Source organism: Suricata suricatta, chromosome 2 (assembly GCF_006229205.1).
Source record: "Suricata suricatta isolate VVHF042 chromosome 2, meerkat_22Aug2017_6uvM2_HiC, whole genome shotgun sequence".
In the NCBI taxonomy this organism is placed as follows: domain Eukaryota; kingdom Metazoa; phylum Chordata; class Mammalia; order Carnivora; family Herpestidae; genus Suricata; species Suricata suricatta.
Window position 1 is genome coordinate 112,383,010 of NC_043701.1, and position 18,671 is coordinate 112,401,680.

General features: G+C 44.4%; 1 protein-coding gene across 1 annotated transcript in view; it reads left to right on the forward strand.

The window, feature by feature from the left end:
• The window catches only part of CHRM3 (cholinergic receptor muscarinic 3), a 486,812-nt gene that overhangs the window by 433,107 nt on the left and 35,034 nt on the right, over positions 1-18,671 (forward strand). The window lies entirely within an intron of this gene.

Here is an 18,671-nt window from a genome sequence, read left to right on the forward strand (position 1 = left end):
CATTTTTTAAATTTCTTAATGTTTATTTATTTTTGAGAGAAAGAGAGATGGAGCGTGAGAGGGGAGGGGCAGAGAGAGAGGGAGATACAGAATCTGAAGCAGCCCTCAAGCTCTGAGCTGCCAGCACAGAGCCCGACACGGGGCTCGAACTCACAAACCATGAGACAGGTATTTATTACATGGTAATTTTTACTTATACCTTCACTTTCTCATAATACCTCTTAAAAGAAATTAACATAGTTTGTTGGGCTTTTTGGACAATTAATATACTTGGTGGGTTTTTTTTGTTTTCCTGCATTAAGATAAATTTATTACTTTATTTTCACATTTTTTTCTTTCTACTCCTTGAAGTGTTCATCTTTGCTCTTTTTAGAACTTCTTAAATTAAATGCTACTGTGTTTATTTTCTTTGCTTCTCCTAATATAGCAAAACCATTTATGACTAAAAATTAGTCTCTTACAAAGTTTTGGTCTCATACTGAGAGGTTGTCTGTGGGGTTTTTTTAATATATCCTTCATGACTAAATGAATATTTGAGAAAATGGTTTTAAATTTCTAAAGAGTTGGGGTACCCGGGTGGCTCAGTTGGTCAAGCATCTCAAGGTTTGTGGGTTCTGACCCCACGTCGGGCTCTGCTGACAGCTCAGAGCCTGGAGCCGCCTTCAGATTCTGTGTCTCCGTCTCTCTCTGCCCCTCCCCCATTCATGGATTTATTGAATAGAATGCTTTCAAGATGATTTTTTCATGGGTAAATCCTGGGTCAAGGCATAAATAAATGCAGCTAATCTATAACGTGGTGTTTTTAGGCTTTGTGTAGATGTTTTATCACATTCACATCATGTTATGTGGACCAATATACAAATAGAATGAATGAGAAAAGAATGTGGGGAAGGATTTGAATTGTGTTTTTAATTGGGGCTGTTTTTTTTAAGTTGCAATATAATTGAAAGGTCACATATTAGTTTCAGGTGTACAAAATAATGATTTAATATCTATAACATATACAGATAGCTAGTTAACATCCATCACCACATGTAGTTGCAAATTTCTTTCTCAGAACAAGAAACTTTAAGACAGACAGTAGTCTTAGAAACTTTCAAATATATAATACAATATTGTCAACTGTAGGCACCGTGCTGTACTTGTACTCACCTGCCAGCCCCACACTTCTTCATTTCATAACTGCAAGTTTGTACCTTTTGGTTTCCTTCACCCATTTTGCCCATCTCCCACCCCCCCACCTCTGGCAATCACCAGTCTGTATCTATGAGCTTGTCTTTTTTTGCTGTTGCTTACTTGTTATAAGATTCCACATAAAAGTGAAATGACACACCACACTTCCGTTATCCACTCATCCATCAGTGGACACTTAGGTGGCTCTCGTGTCTTGTCTGTTGTAAATAATGCTACAGCGAACATGGGGGTACATATATTGAGTCACTGCTTTCCTTTCCTTCAGATAAGTACCAAGTAGTGGAATTACTGGATCATATGGTATTTCTGTGTCTACATTTTTGATGACCCTCTGTAGAATTTTTCATGGTGGTTGCACCAGCTTACGTTCTTACCATCGGCATTCAAATGTTCTCTTTTCTCCACATCCTTGCCAACCCTTGTTGGTAACATCTCACTATGGTTTGGATTAACATCCCTGATGATGAGAGATGCAGAGCCCCTTTTAGGGTACCTGCTTATGGATCTGTAGGTCTGCTTTGAGAAAATGTTTATTCAGATCCTCTGCTCACTTTGTAATTGGCTTGCTTGGTGTTTTGATATTTCATTTTTAAATAAGGAGATGTGAAAAGTGACCTCTATTGTAAAATATAGCTCAAAGTATTTTTATAGTGGAAGATACTTCAGGCCACACTATGCAACTTTAGAAGTCATTATACAAGGTTATCAGATTTGCAATAATTAGTAGGAGGAATATAGGACAGATATGCATTGAGAGCCAACTGTGTATTCTGAATATTTTGAAATGTAGTTACCTAAGAGTAAGTTAGCAAACCTAAAGTCATCTACATGTTGTTCCTTTCCAATTGACATCAAAGATACAGCCAAAACCATGACAGACCTACAAAGATGATTTGAACACTAAATTCCATGATCCCTGAGATATTCCTCCAAAGGGAAATATGACAAGGGAAGCAATTATACTTCCTATGTAAGCTATTTGATATGTATATTGAATTTAATTGACCCAGATGAATCTCTTTCTTCCATGAGCTTTCGACCCTCCCAGTGCTGTGGAAATCTCACTGGACAAAGGCTAACAATGCCTTGATAACTGTTAGGAGAGCCTGTAGCAAGTCCTGTATCAGCTGTATGTACTTCCTGTGTCCCACCAATAATAAACCTCTATAGTCTATGCCACTGTCATTAATACTCCTTTATATTGGACCTGTTGTCGTTCATTAATTGTTTCCAGCCAGATTACATATTCTTGAAAGGCCATGTTGTGTGCTTTTTACAGCTCTTACATTTCACCCTAGCCATGGGCACAGAGCTGGCCCCTAAGACCCACTTGATTGATCATTTGAAAAATGCATGCAGTATGTGAAAAAAAAGTCAGTGATTTATGAAAGCTTAAGTGGATTGTTCCCATACATCTTGTTCTATATATGAATCTCTTTGTTGATCGCACCTGGCAAATTCTTGGTCATACCCTATGAGTCTAAATGTAAAGAAGCTAAAGAAAGAATAATTTCATATGAAGACTTTTGTCTGTTAAAGTCATCTGGTTTCTTATTAAGCAATCTCTGACATCTCTATGGTTTGAAAACATTAAACAGCACCATCTGTCATGGTGGCCATGTCCCTGTAATGGGAGAATTTATCAAGATATATTGAGCTCATAGGCATTTAAGCTTACATTTGTTCTGCCCAATGTGTAAAAGCTTCTAGTGGGCATGTTAAAAAAAAAAAAAGGCAAATGCCAAAGTGCTCAGCTTTTATGGGCTCCATTTAGCCTTTAGGTGATTTACAGAAAACATGACTCATACGCCACCTGGGTTCATAATGAAAAAGTCCAAATAGTTTCCAAACCACCTGTTGCCTTGTCTTTCATGCCTAAAGAATCATATCCAGCATGAAACATGGGCTCTCTGCCGTTACTATTCCCAAAAAAGAAATATAATTCCAAAGGTTTTACCAATCTGTTCATTCCAAATCACTAAGGCTATTAGAGATTGCAGAAATATTTTCACGTGGAAAATTTACTTTAAGCACCAGTATGCTTCCTTCACTCTGTGAAAGCTTAATGCTGCAGGACTCAAAAGAATTCAGATAAGTGGAAGACATTTTAAAGTTAATTGCTCCATTTTATAAATTGCATTGCGCAAATTCAAGAGTCAAAGCCATTTCCTAGTTTTTGTCAGGTCCGCTTTCACGGTGTGTCAGATGCCATTTCATTCATAAAGTCTGCAAAGATTTAACAGCCTTATTATGCAGTTCGTTCTGGTAATGCCCTTCACTCTTGACTTTGCAAGTGGAAATATATTTTATTGATCCAGATGCATTAAGTGTTTCAGACACTCTCCAACATATTCCAGCTACTTTAGCGACGCCTCCTTGAACATGAGTGTCCCTTGGATAAATCCTTGCCTTTCAGTAATGGTTTTGAAATGGTCAAAATGATCATGAGTCCTCATACATTCTCGAAACATTTCTGAGCACTTGAATAAAAAATTACGGAGGGGTTTTTAGATTTGAAGTTGACCTTTTTTGATTGGTAGCTTCATTGTAAAATCCATTTCATTCAGAAACTACATAATTCAGTTTTCAATCGAAATTTTTATGTAAGCTTCAGATGAATGACTATTTCCAAAACACTCCTTCCTTTAGACAAGAATTTTTTTCTCTATATGTAGACAAGGTAGACTGTAAATGAGCTGAATGTGCATTAGCTTAGTATATCTATATGTCCTGTGAACCTAGTCAACATCAATGAGTTTTACTAACGGATGGCCCTTTTCTCAGATGCACAACACACATACACAGACACACACACATATACACACCCACATATACACACACACATACACACACATATACACACCCGCACGTGCAGGCTTCATTGACAGATAAACATGTCTGCTTATAGATTGACAGGTGGGCAAATTAAAAGATCATCTCTTTTTACATCATAACTAGCTTTTCTCCAACATTGATTGTAAAATTTTTTCAGTCCTAAGAAGCAAAAAAATCTTACAGTGAGCATCCCTAAATGAACCTCTTAGAGTCAATAATCAACGTTGTGCTGTACTTAGCCTAGTGTATATCTGCATCTATGCATCCAACAAACCTTTGCATGCATTCAATGCATTTCCAAGTTAGTTGCAGACATCAGTAGATGTCCCCCTAAGTATGTCAGCAGACATATGAATGTAACTAATTTTTATGTAATAGTTTCTAAGAAGCGACCATTTCAGGTGATCTTAAATATCATAAGCTACTCAGAATTTTAGGCCAGTTGTTCTGGCTTCTGCAAAGAGCCAGTATTCTCCCTTCTCTTTCTTGGCTTCATCCACTGCCACCTTGAGCCCGGTGCTGATTGTCCTAACTCTGCCGGTGCTCCCACCTCTATCCCTTCCCCTGCACCACAATGACTTGTGCATGCAGCCATGAATCAGTTAAGAGTTCTTGAACCAAGGTGCATGGAGCTGTGCAGGTGGTGTGAAATCACCACCAAAAAGACAGTTAATGGCCATAGAGTATTATAAACCACAGAAGACAGGGGTAGTTGACAAAGCGCCTCTCACGGTATCTGACATGTAGGTGGTACTAGATAAACATGTATGAATAGGAGAATGGAAGGAGAGAGAGGAAAAGACAGAGGGAGAGAGACGAAAAGGGAGGAAGGGACACCATTAGCCAGGATGGTAAGTGAGGGCTTCTTGCAAAAGCTGACACTTACATGAATGAGATTTCATCAAGGGAGTAGCTAAGACTCATCTCAGTAGAAAATTTTAACCAAACCTTCAACTGAACATAACCTTGTTAGCACATTGATTAAAAGTGGAGATGGCCAGTGAGCACTCGTATTCTTGGTGGCTGAAACTTGCCTGGGGAAAGTCTTCTGAAGACAAGTAGCATTCAAGAGTGTTTTTAAAACGTGGATGATTTTGTAGGAGGCTGTTTGAAGGACTGAAGGTTCAGATAGGAGCTGCAAGGGTAGATATGAGTGAGTGGCAAGTGTGGGACCTACTGAAAGCTCCTAACGCAAAAAACAGATGCCTAACTTTCAGTCACAGATCCCAGTGTTCGCAAGGAAGATGATAATCTCTCGGCACACATCTTCTACAGAGAGAGCTAAAATAAAAATGTTTTTGACCTCTTTATTTGGAGCCAGACTCTCTCCTGTTTGTAGTATAAAAACGAAGGTGCCTTCCCAAGTTGATCTATGGATGATAGCCCAACAAACAGGCAAAATATTGGGGTGCTCTCTAAAAATGAAGAAAAGAGGATTGCTGCTTTCAAGGATTGAAAATATATAGTAATCAAGAAAACTGTGTGCATATATGTATGTAAATAATAAAAATGAAGATAAAAATAGAACATCTTTCTAAAATGTATCCTGTCATTCCAAAAGATTTTTGAAGTTATAAACTGGGGTGTCTGGATACTATACCTAGTATGGGCCATTTGTTTTTATTTGTTTGTTTATTTATTTATTTATTTATTTATATCATTTTTAAGTGATTCTGATTATTTAGTGCTGCCACAGGCTCGCTTTAAGTAATTTGGACCGTCACACAAAGTGCTTTTGTTTACTTTGTCTAGGACCTTGACCGCACCTGGAAGGCAGCGGGGTAAGCCTAAGGGATGAGAGCATAGTCAGACTTTCTCAACAAGTCCGATACAGGGGCAAAATCATTTATCAGCTGACAAAGGGTATGTTTAGTTACCTGTGGTCTTTTTTTTTAAGTTTGTTTATGTTTATTTATTTCTTGAGAGAGAGAGAGTGAGCTGGAGAGGGAGAGAGAGAGAGGGAGAGAGAAAGAATCCAAAGCAGGCACCACGCTTTCAGCACAGAACCAGAAGCAGGGCTAGATCTCATGAACCTGAGATCATGACCTGAGCCGAAACTAAGAGTTGGGTCGCTTAACCAACTGAGCCACCCAGACACCCCTACCCATTGTCTGTAATCATGCTTTGCCATTATTGCCATCTATCCAAAGTCTTAGTTATAACATGATATGAACTTGCTTTGGGTATTATCCATGTGGTCCCTCAGGAAAATAGGCAGTTATGTGACACAGATGTTCATTGAAATTGCTTATCTTTTGGAAAGAAGGCTATAAATATAAGGTGGAGATTATACAGCTCACCCTGTGCCCATCATAACTCTCATCGGTTGTCAAATAGCAAGATGACTTCAAAGTAATTCACTTAATGCTGCACTGGTCATCTTCTTAGAGGGCCGGGAAGCGTCAACAGTTAAATCCCTTGACCGGTTTTCAAAAGCTCTCCCGAACTGACATCTGTCGTGATTTCCCAGCATTGCACAGCCAGGTGGTGTTTTTCTTTAATTGCACACGTGAATGCATTCCCTTTAAGTGTATATTTGGATCATCTTTTTCCTTCTCCACTTCCTCCTTCAGAGCCAGTTCTAGGCTTTTATTGTCACTTGTCAAATCATAGAATAGGAGAGAGGAATAATAAGAAGAGCCTTCCCAAGTCGTTGTTCAAGGATGCGTTCTGAAATCAGACTGCCTGGGTTCCTGGATGGCTCTTCCATTAACTCCCTGTGAAACCCACAGTGAGTTATTTAACCTTCCTGTGTCCGAGGAGTTTCATTTGGAAAAACGGAAATAGTAATCATGTTTGCTTCATATAGTCTGCGGGATTTTGTTTAATGGAGGCAAAATTTACATAACATAAATTAACCACTAACCATCTTAATTCAGGGACATTTAGTGCATTCACCATGTTGGTAACTCACCTCTGCCTAGTTGCAAGATATTTTCATCACCCCAAAAGCAAAATGCATACACATTAAGCCGTCACTTCCCATCTCCCCCCACTTCCAACCCCTAACAACCACCGATCTGCTTTGTGTCTCTACAGATTTATTTATTCTGGATATTTCAGATAAATGGAATTATACAATCTGTGACCTTTTGTTTCTTGTTTCTTACACATAGCGTAATGAGTTGGGGGTTTATCCACATTGTACCACATGTCATTATTTCATCGCCTTTTATGGCTGAATAATAATCCATTACATGGAAATACCACATTCATCAGCTGATGGACATTTGGGTTGTTTCCGCCTTTTGACTATTATAGATAATGCTGATAAGAACATTTGGGTCCAGGTTTTTGAGTGGACATATCTTTTCATTTCTCTTGGGAGTGTACCTAGTGTAGACTCACTGGGTCCTATGGAAACTCGATGTTTAACCATTTGAAACAGCACCACACTGTTTTCCAAATTCACTGCACCATTTTATCTTCCCATCAAGTGTGTGAAGGCCACGATTTCTTTGTAGCCTTGTCAACACTTGTTCTTTTCTTTTTCATTTTTATTTTGTATTATGCTTAGCCCCCAATGGCCATAACGTGTTATCTCTTGGTGGTTTTGATTTGCATTTCCCTAATAATAAATGAGGTTGAGCATCTTTTCATATTCCTGTTGGCCTCATGTCATTTTTTTAAATGTTTTATTTATTTTTGAGAGAGAGACAGAGACAGAGTATGAATGAGGGAGAGGCAGAGAGAGAGAGAGAGAGAGACCTAGAATCTGAAGCAGGCTCCAGGCTCTGAGGTGTCAGTACAGAGCCTGATGTGAAGCTTGAACTCATGAACTGCCAGATCATGACCTAAGTCGAACACTTAACTGACTGAGTCACCCAGGTGCCCCCTCATCTCATTATTTAATAAAGATTGATTGAGTGAATAATAGGTAATAATAGTTCATACCATGTGTCAGGCATTGTGTTAAGTACTTTACATATATATATATGTGTATGTATATATATATATATATATATATATATACACACATGTACATAGAATCATTTAATCTAAAAATAGGTATACTTTTATTGTATATAAAGTATTTAGAACAGTACTTTGCAAATGATGAATGTTAGTTAGAATGGAAAACCAGAGAGAATAAACCTAGAAAAGAACACGGTGTCTTCTTTTTCTTTATGACACCATTAATTCACATTTACATTAAATCCCCAAAAGCTATCAAAGTTGTTTCTCCCACCCTCTCTGTCATTCCAGAATATGCCAGAGGTAGAATGACCACTTGGTTGCCTTTAGTTCATCAACGATGAGGATTTTGTTCTTAAGACCAGATGTGCTTTCAGGGTTTTGTTTGCACATAAACCTGAGAGAATATGTAAACGGACATATTCTACATGTCCATTTGTTCATTGATTCTTTCAACAAATACGCATTGTGCCTGTCCTATGCCAGATGCTGTTCTAGGGATTTGTAATAACAATTTACCACGAAAAGAAGTGGGGGGTGGGAAGGACCTTCCTTTTGGAGCTTACCATCCTCAGGGCAGAAAACAAACAGGAAACAAAGAGTAAATATGTATACATTGCATGGCATGTGGCGGTGAGCCCCATGGAGGAAAAGGACAAGGGAAGACAGAAGGGATGTGACAAAGGGAAGCACCACGAAGGGTCAGCTGAGGAAGGGAGATCCAGTCCTCTTCTTGCTGGATTTCAGCTGGTTTCCTCCTCCAGCTGCTCCTCACCCTTTTGAGTCTCCCCCCACTTCTGGAGCAGGAGGGAGGGAAGGGGGAGGTGGGCATAGCAGCAGCTACCTCAAAAGCCGCCAGCCCTTTATTCTGCTAGGAGAGAAAACCCACACCTCTAATTCTCGTACCCACAATTTTGAGAAAGACTGAGAACACGACTATTTTCATTTCTTTAGGACTTACATATGGCTCAAACATTTGCTGGTTCCATCTATCCAAGCCCATTGAGAGTAGCTAGAAATGTAAGCTTCGCCGTTGGCAGGGACACTTCAACAAACGAACACCACCTACTTGTTTGGAAATGTCCAGTCAAGTCACAGGCAAGCAATATGGTGCTGAGGGTGTACCTTACATCAGAGCTCAGCATAAAAGTATTTACATGACCAAAGACATGGCTGGGTTACTAACACTCGGGAAACACTCTGACCTTGAACACTGGTGTGGCCAAGCCTATGTATCAGCCAGACACACACGCTTTGTCTAAGATCACCCTTTTCCCTTCTGTACTAGGATCCTCTGGCATGAATTAAAGAGGCAAGGGGATATTAGGAAGAAATTAGACCTGGACAGACTTGACTTTGATCCTTATTGTTAGGACCAAGTAGCCTGACCTTGGTCAAGTCCGTTGCTTTACTGTAAAATGGATACACTATCACCTGTTTGGCAGAATTATTGGAAAAATGACATATTCTGGATAAAAAGGAGCCGGGACAACGTCTGAAACAGAGCAGGCACTCACACGTCACAGTGGTAGGAATTGACCATTACTGGTGGCATCTGGCCCAAATCGCCCTGACCCCAGGTGCGCATTCAGATATCTGCAGGGACGCTCTAGATCCCAGCCTCGAGTTATGCCAAGGCTGAAATATGCAGATCCAAGAACCTGACACTCAGCAGCTGGAAAGGAAGGGTCCACCTTCTCTACTGTTGGCAAGGACAAGAAAGCTGTGTAGGGAGCAGGCAGGTGGTGGGGATGCTCAGGAGTCGGAGCTGAGCCTCACACTCAAGGCAGAAAATCTCAGCTCAAGTATCAGCTCTGTTTCCTAAGCCCGTGACCTCAGGCAACTCACTAATATTATCTCAGTCAGGAAATGGGACCCTAATAATGTCTGTGAAAGCTCATTGTAAACTGCAAAGCACTATACAAAAAGATGATTCTAATTAAAATGTGTGACCACCAGGGCGCCTGGGTGGCTCAGTCAGTTGAGTGTTCGACTCTCGATTTCAGCTCAGGTCATGATCCCGGGGTGGTGCAACCGAGATGCGCGACAGGCTCTGTGCTGAGCGCAAGTCCTGCTTAAGATTCTCTCCCTCTCTCCTGGTGCCCTCTCTCCCCTTCTCATGCTCTTTCTAAAATAAAGTTTTTAAAAATTTTTGAATACCTAGATTTCCGCGCTTAGCAGCAAACACAGTATAAAGGTATACAAACCTTTTAAATTATAAATTATTACAAATATGCTTATCCATTAATTGTTTCTAAATATACAGATAGCAACTAATAGGGTGGGATTGAGAAATTAGTCCATGCAGCTCAGACACACCAGTTAAAGAGAGTTTATCCAAGAAATTTGAAGCATTTCAGATATCCTTTCAATTAACCCCAATAAGTTACTGTAATATCTGTTATTTTGTTTTCATAATATTCTTTGAACACTATTATTATTGTCCATATTCACAGGGTGAGAAATTAAAGAGCAAAGAAATGCAGTCATCAGTATCTCCTAAGTCACTCAGTGGGAGAATTACGACTAAGATTTAGGAGGTTGGCTTCTCTTTCTGTCATTGATATCTGCTATTAATAACATTCAGTTTATACTCTACCAAGTGTATTTCATGAGTCAGGCCCTTGGGATGGGCTCAGGGATGGAGAGTGCAGAAGAGAGGCTGCAGAGCTTACTGTAAAGGGGAAGGGAGCTTGTGGTCTGGTAACCGTATCACCAAGCGAAGTCACAACTGGAGAAATACTCTTGCATTTAGGAAGCAGGGGGTCTGCAGTGGAGGCTGAGGTAGATGGGCTCAGGAGGGACTTCCTGAGAAAGAGAAGATGGAGTTGACATCTGAGGGCTGGCTGTGTATGGCTGAGCAGGAATGGGCAGCAAAGTGGGTCCAGGCAGGGGACACAGCGTGAGCTGACTGCAGTGAAAAGAAACAGGGTAGGGACAGAAAGACCATCATGGCCAGGGCTAGAGAGCAGGGAGGGTACAGGAAAGGGCCCAACATGAGGCTGGGGAGGCCAGCAGGGCCCTAGAGGGCCTCAAAACTGTCCCCATGACCATGTAGGGCAAGGTGGGAGAGCAGGTGCATGTCATATGCTCAAGGTCACATGGACTCCTTAGTCCCCTGTTCAGAGGCTGCCTCGCTCCATGAAAGCATGTCTCTGAGGACTTCGGAAATGTCCCTGGGAAACTGAGATCAAGATCCCCCAGCCCAGTATTTCACTGTGTTTTCTTAAGTCAAGTGACTTTGGTAATTGATGAAGCTGATCAAATCTAAGAAAAATGCATCAACAGGGACGCCTGGGTGGCTCAGGTGGTTGAGCATCTGACTCTTGATTTTAGCTCAGGTCAGATCTCACAGTTCATGGGTTTGAGCCTCTGCACCAACAGTGTGGAGCCTGCTTGGGATTCTCTCTCTGCCCCTCCCCTGCTCATGATCTGTCTCTTTTCTCATTTAAAAAAAAAAAACTGAAAAATAAATAAACTATTAGTAGAAAGACAAGAATGGTTTTGGGAGAGAGAAACACTTTTGCAGAAGATGGAAACTAACTTCTCTCCGGGACTGTCTGTGGAGCCCAAGTTGGAGTTATTGCAAAAACCCACCAGGACAGCTTAGAATACAGGAGCCTCCGTCCCTGGCATCCACTAGCAGGCTGCACGCCTCTCTCCCAACCCAGCCTCTCACCTCATGCGGGATTGCTTGGTTGAGCGATGGCTACAAAATCAGAGGCTGCCCCGCCTTCTAAAATCTAGGGAATTCTGTCAGGATCTTGTGAGCATTATAATCTTATGTAAACACAAGAGGAAGTCTGCTATGATTCTCAGTAATTATGCATACTTCTAGAAAACACAACTCTCAGGCTAGCTTATCTCCCTCTGATGTGAGAAATCCAGGCTGTTAAAAAGGAATCTGTGTCAGAAAAATTGCAACGTGTGTAGAGCATCACCTTCTTGGACAGTCCCCATCCCTTGGGCTTCATTTACAGATGACATCAGAGCAGAGTGTTGACAAGGGCAGGTTCATCCGGGCAGGGATGAGTAGACTCCAAAAGTCGTTAAATGACAATTCCAGGGACATCGCTATTTTTTTTTTCTTCACTATGTCCCAAGAGTGTCATAGAACACAAGAGGAAAATAGGATTGACGTCTTAAAAATAGCACTTCGAGTAGAGATTTTCAGGTAGTGTATGTTTAAACATGTAGGCTAACCATTAAATGTTTTGATAGTTATTAATTTGCTTGCTATAAGTGGCCCATTACTTAGTAACATGTTGTGAAAATAAATATGACAGAGACGTCCACGTTGCGGCAGAAAGAGCAAAAGTTAGGAGCTCGTGGCTGAATCACCCAAGTGCCACTTTCATTCACGCAGCCTCTTCCCATTCAGTTGTGTAGGTCAGCGCATACATTTCTATGAAATTCAGGGATACGTTACAGAGACGATTGGTTTTCTCATTAATTTTCAGCCTACTAATTCCAAATGTAAAGCTTGTGGGGAAAAAAAAAGATTTACAGAATAATGCCCCTAACTTTGGATCCTTAAAGTGAATAGTAGGTTACAGAATTCATTTGTTTCCATAAATGTCTTTAAGCCTCAGGATATCAGGAGGCGGTTTTTGCCCTAGGGAACCTTCCAGACAAGTTAGGAGTCTTGGCTTAGGCCTCAGGAGGCCAACAGACATGGGACCAGAGCTAAAACCCAGGCCTGTTCAGCTCCAGGACCTGCTCTCCTTATGGCTAAGCCACATATTCTCACATTATTTAGATTCCTTTCTTTTTTAAGTTTATTTATTTTGTGAGAGATGGAGCATGCATGCTTGAGGGGGCAGGCAGAAAGGGAAAGAAAATCCCTACCCTCCTCACAAGGCTTGAACTATGAACTGTGAGATCATGACCTGAGCTGAGATCAAGAGTCAACTGCTCAACCGACGGAGACACCCAGACACCCCTATTTAGGTTCTTAATATTATTCCAAGGAAGAGACACTGGGGGTATAAGCCCAGACCGTGCTCTGAAGGCACAGTGATGTGTTCAACCGTCCTCTGAGAGCATGGAGGTAATGGCCGGCCCGTGTTCAGGCTAGGACCGCAGTATCTGCCATGACGCAGCCATTATTTCATGATGAGCCACCCGGCCACTTTCTGTTCCTTCCGCGTGGGCATCTCAGGTGCAGAATCCCCGAGAGCACAGTGCATCAGGTCCTGAGTCACTCCTCAGTGTGGGTGACCTCATTGGCCAAGGCACCCAGGGAAAGCGTGGCAGCCAGGGTGGCCGGTGGAACCAGCAGGGACTAGCTCCTCCAAACGGGCGTGTGAAGAGCATAGGACCTAGACAGTTCTACAGGGGAATTCTACCAAACTGCGTAAGACCAGATTCCCCGGTGCTCTTAACACTTGTTCCAGAACACGGTGTGGAGTTGACAGCGGGAGCAGGGAGCTCAACAAGACAAGCATGTGATGTTATAAAACTCAGCAAAGGACCAAAACCACAAACAGATGTTATTTTTGAAGAGTGACAGACCAACCTGAATACGACAGTAGCAGACAGGACATGGCAGCAATTAGGATTAGGAGGAAACGCCCCGCGACCAAGTGTTGCTTATTCCAGGAAAACAAGGATGGTTTTACCATTATGAAGCCCATTAATACAGTTCAACTCAACAAGAGATCTAAGGAGAAGAATGATAAGATCTTCTGCATAGGTGCTACTTCTTAACTCCCAAACTAGCACTGAGCCCAGAGGGCAAAGACTAGGCCCAGAGACCGTGCCCACCCCCCATCACCAAAATTGTCCTGAGGTTGCTGCAATCAAACGCAAACGAGAGGTACAAACGTTTTATTAGTTGATTCTCTGCGATTCTCATAGACTCACATGCAAATTAAACTCTCCAGGATCCCATTTGTCGCCCATCAGACTGAAGAAGCCTAACATCCCTCGTGACACCTGGCACGGTCAGGAGCGAGAAGGCTCCGGCACTCTGACATGTTGCTGATGGGAATGTAAAGTCATACATCTTCTCTGAATGAGGCCATGATGACCTCTGTCACAGTCACAAGTGCACATGTCTTTCCACCGTCAAGTCCACTGCTGGGCGTATTTACATGCGCCAGTGACACAGGTTACGTAAGTAGAGTGAAGAAGGTAGATTGCAGCATAGCGTGCAATGGTAAAAACTCAAGAAAAAAACCTAAGTGGCCGCCAGTTGACTGAATCATGATCCACGCATCAATCCACCACGATCCGTCCGTGGAGTCTAATGCAGGCACCCAGGGAAGGACATGCACTCACTCTCCTTCATGTCACATCAAGTGAGAAAGAGCAAGATAGAAAACAAGATCTGCAAACTCCTGTTTGTATACAGCATGTTCCCATTTGTATAAATAGAAGAAAATAATATACCAACTTGTATATGCGTAAAACATCCTCTAAAAGGAATCATGAGACTCGGAAAGCATTGGATGTCTGGGAGGCAGAAAGCTGAGTGTCTGAGGGATAGGATATCAGGGAAACATTTTCATTTGGAGCTTTTGAATTTTGAACCATCTGAATATATTACCTTCTCAAAAAATAAGTGACTAAAGTGCAAATTAAGGAAGAAAGCGGGGGGGTGGCCGGAATCGCATCGAGTGGCGGACTAGTCTGAGAAGCTAGAAGGACTCGTCTTGTGGACAGGGGTGAGGGGAGAGAGGAACAGTGTGGGTGTTGTCCGTGGAGGGAACACAGGAGAGGGGTGGGGGCTGGAAAGCGCAGGAGGTGAGGATGTTCAAAGGGTGACGGCAATTCAGGTTTCACCAGAATGGGCAGAGCAAGAATCAAAAGTAGAAATACTGGGGTGGCATTGCAGAGGGCATTTGCCTCCGGGCTTAAAGGGGCTGCATTTTATTTGGCAGACAATGGGAAACCATCAGAGGCTTTTCATTAGAGAAGAGACATGATCAAAACTGTTCTATTAAGGGCTTAAAACCTGCTACCGGCAGGGAGAATGGATTTAAAGGAACAAGCACAGCAAGTGAGTTCCTTGAGAACAGAAACTCATGTTGGTTCAGCCCTTTAGCCCCCCTACAGAGAGCAGAGCCTCGTGCACAGTAGGGACACATGCAGGCAGGGCTAACTAGATACTTTTCTATCATGTTCCATGAAGGGCCCGATTTGATCCTGGCAATAACCATATGAAGGGGCTCTACTATTGTCCCCATTTTACAGATGGGAGAAATCGAGACTGAGATTGATTAAAAGCTTGCCCAGAGGCACAGCCATGCAGGGCGGAGCCTGGATTCACAAGCACTCTGGCTGTGTAGTTTCTGCTTTTAAAGAATATTAAACTCTGTTTTAGGGGTGCCTGGGTGGCTCAGTCAGGTCCCACTTCAGCTCAGGTCATGATCTTGCGGTTTGTGAGTTCAAGCCCTGCCTCAGGCTTTGTGCTGACAACTCAGAGCCTGGATCCTGCTGCAGATCCTCTGTCCCCCTCTCTCTGCCCCTCCCTAGATCATTCTCTCTCTCTCTCTCTCTCTCTCTCTCTCTCTCTCAAAAATAAACATTAAAAAATAGAGTTATAAAACGGATAAATAGAATGCCTTCTTCCTGACATCCGCCCTGGAGAGGATAGTTTTTAAGTGGAGATTGTGCTGAGGACGGCAGACGTTGAACTTACAGAATCAACAGGTCTATGAATCTTCTGCCCATTTGAACACTGAGTCGGATGGTGAGGAACAGGAATATACCCCCTAGGAGCAGGAAGTTTGCCAAGACACAGGGAAGGTCACACGAAGTGCATGACTTTCATGATGCAGGAACTCAAGTGCATGCCAGAGAACGAGGGTGTGTTCTCCTGCCCATGGCCCAGAGACTGTGCCCAGTACCCTCTGGGTGGTCTTAGATTGCCTGTAGAAACTGGCAGAGTCCCCAGTCCCCAGAAGGGATGGGGACGCACTTCTCTTGGCCGTGAGTGTCCTTTCACATCGACCTTAGAGGAGCCTGCTGTCTTGTTTGTGGCTTGAATGTGGCCAAAGCAGGGTGAGCCGTGGAGGAAAACGAGGCAGGGCAGATGTCCACCGATGGCTTGCCCGTGGCCGCCTGCCCCCCGGTGCACCTTGCCTTTGCCAGCACTGGAGAGAAATCCCCAGGCCAGGTCTCTGCAGGGGGCGCCAGCGGGACACTACACTGCTCCGCAAGTGCTTACAGGGGGACAGAAGAGAGATCCTGGAGCAAGTCCCTGTGAGCTCCCCCAGGACCCGACATGATTACCCTGCATCAGGGGACCCCGGGCACGGCTCCAGTGGGCATGTCTGTCTCACTGAATGCCGCGTGCACTTACTCACATGGACAGTCGGAGGACCAGAGTGCCCCAGGGACCTCTCTCTCTCTCTCTCTCTATCTCTCTGTCTCTCTCTCTATCTCTCTGTCTCTCTCTCTCTCTCTCCACCCTCTCTAAGTCACTGTTCCAGAACTTAAATGGTAAATGAAATAGGTCCAGATTTTTCAAAAGAAGCACCCCAAACAAAGCCCACTTTGCTGGGAACGTTCCAGGGCTGTTTCTCCTCACTCTCAGCTTCAAGCCAAGTCCGCAACCCCGATCTAGAAAGTTCTCACGTCCTTCTCAAGCACCACCTGGCACTCACTCTCTTCCTCCACCTGTCCCCTCCTTGCCCTGCTGAATGAAGGAAGATCCAGCATTCTCCTCCCCCACGCAGTCAGCCAGCACTCAGGGAAGGGCCCCTGAGCCCGGGGTCCCCTCTCAGCCCCGCAGGAAGAGGAGAGGAATTCGTGATGCTCCATGCTGAGAGTAAGTCCGGCTCCCAGGGGGACTGCGGCTGTCACTGTGACTTCGTGACTGTGGGCCTGGCTTTCAAGACTGAGGAAATGTGGGTGAGCACCTGCCCCACTTAAAGTGAGCTGCCTATGGAACTGGGTTTTGAGCCGTAGGTCAGTTCCCTGGAAGAAGAGCCTGGGGCAAGGGTTCTGGTGCCCACATGGCAGGGGCAGGCTCTCGGGAGCTGAGCAAAGATGGGTCTGGGCTGGAGACTGCCTCACCCTAACCCCAGGATGGCTCTGGAGCCCGCCGGTCCCCCCCAGGTGGCCCCACCATGGAGCAGGGCCCAGCACAGCTAGGGGGTAGGGAGCCCCACCAGTGCACAGCGGGGCACCATGTGCAAGTGGGGTCTATGCGGACACCAGCAGCCACAAAATGTCACACCTTGCAGACTGCCGACCGGGTAAGACGCAGAGTGACAACAGCTAGGGCTCAGGCTCTAAGAGGGAGGGAGGAGGGGAGAGCCAGTCCCAGGCGTGCCCGAGGGGCTGGCTGGGAGGGAGCCCACAGTGCTCCAGCACTTCTGGCCCTGACCTCTCTGTCTACAAACCACACGCAGTCAGAAACACCCTTGTCAGCCTGGGCGTGATCAGGCAGTTGGGCGGGACACGAGATCCACTCCATCCTGAGGCCTGCCCTTCCGTCGTGGAGGTCAGCCTCTGCATGGCCTCCCCCGGGGTCCCAGCCTCAACTGCAGACATGCTCCCCCAGGGCCTGGCTCAGCCTGGAGCCCCGGTCCCCCCTCTCTGGGCTGAGCTCTCCCCAGGTGGCCTGCCCCCAAGGCAAGTTTCCTCCAGCCCTAGAGCTGGATGAGTGCCTGGTAAGGTACTGTCTCTTCATGTGCCCCCACTGTCAATTCCTGTAAGGAAGGGCTGTGTCTAAACACCTTTCTGTGCCTCCTTCTTCTCCGAGGGTGTTTGGCAAATACTTCTCAATGGGATGTTCACTGTCTGAGTGGTAGGAAGCCGGGGATTTGCCGCAGCGCAAAGACGGGGCAGCCGGCAGAGAGGAGCACTGGGGAGCCACTCCCTGGTGCCTGGTTTCGTGAGCATCGCCTCTGTTCACAACAGACTGTTTATTTATTTTTGAGAAGAGGGGAGGGGCAGAGAAAGAGAGAGAGAGAGAGAGAGAGAGAGAGAGAGAGAGTCTCAAGCAGGCTCCACACGGTCAGCACAGAGCCCGACCCAGGGTTCAATCTCACGAGCCATGAGATCTTTCCCTGAGCTGAAATCAAGAGTCGGATACTCAACAGAGGCACCCAGATGCCTTCAGGTTTTGTTTTTTAAGTAATCTCTATACCCAGCGCGGGGCTCAAACTCACAACCCCGAGATCAAGCGTTGAATGCTCTGCTGACTGAGCCAGCCATATGCCCCTCAGGATTACTGTTTTCACTGCCATGTGAACTTTAAGTTCAGGGGCCGGTCTGGAGTTATTCCTAGGTACTAGGTGATGAATAAGATAGAGGTCCCTTTTCGGAGGCGCTCCTCAGAAGGATCTGCGTGTGTAAATGGCACGTCTTTGCACACAAGGAGTTTATTATCCGAAGAGGGAAAGAATAGGCGTTTGTATGCAATGCTGACAGAAGGAAGTGGAGCCACCAGTCACATCTGTAGAGTCTCGCTTATACCCAGGGACACAGAGAGAAGCTAGGGCTGAAAAGCTCAGTGGCCGTCCATCTCCCAGGTCTGTACTGTTGTCCAAATAAGCAGAATGGCCCCTTCCGGGCAGGGAGGGCAGAGGAAACCTCATCTTCCAGTTTCCTGTGCAGGCCTTCAATTAAGTCATATGATAAGGATTAATATTGTTTGTTGAATGTCAGACATACAACACCGTCCCTTCCTGGGAGCACTAGACGGACGCACAATTCAAACATAAAAGGGACCAGCTGACGGGTGGCTCAGTCTCAGAGGTGAGCAGTTCCGG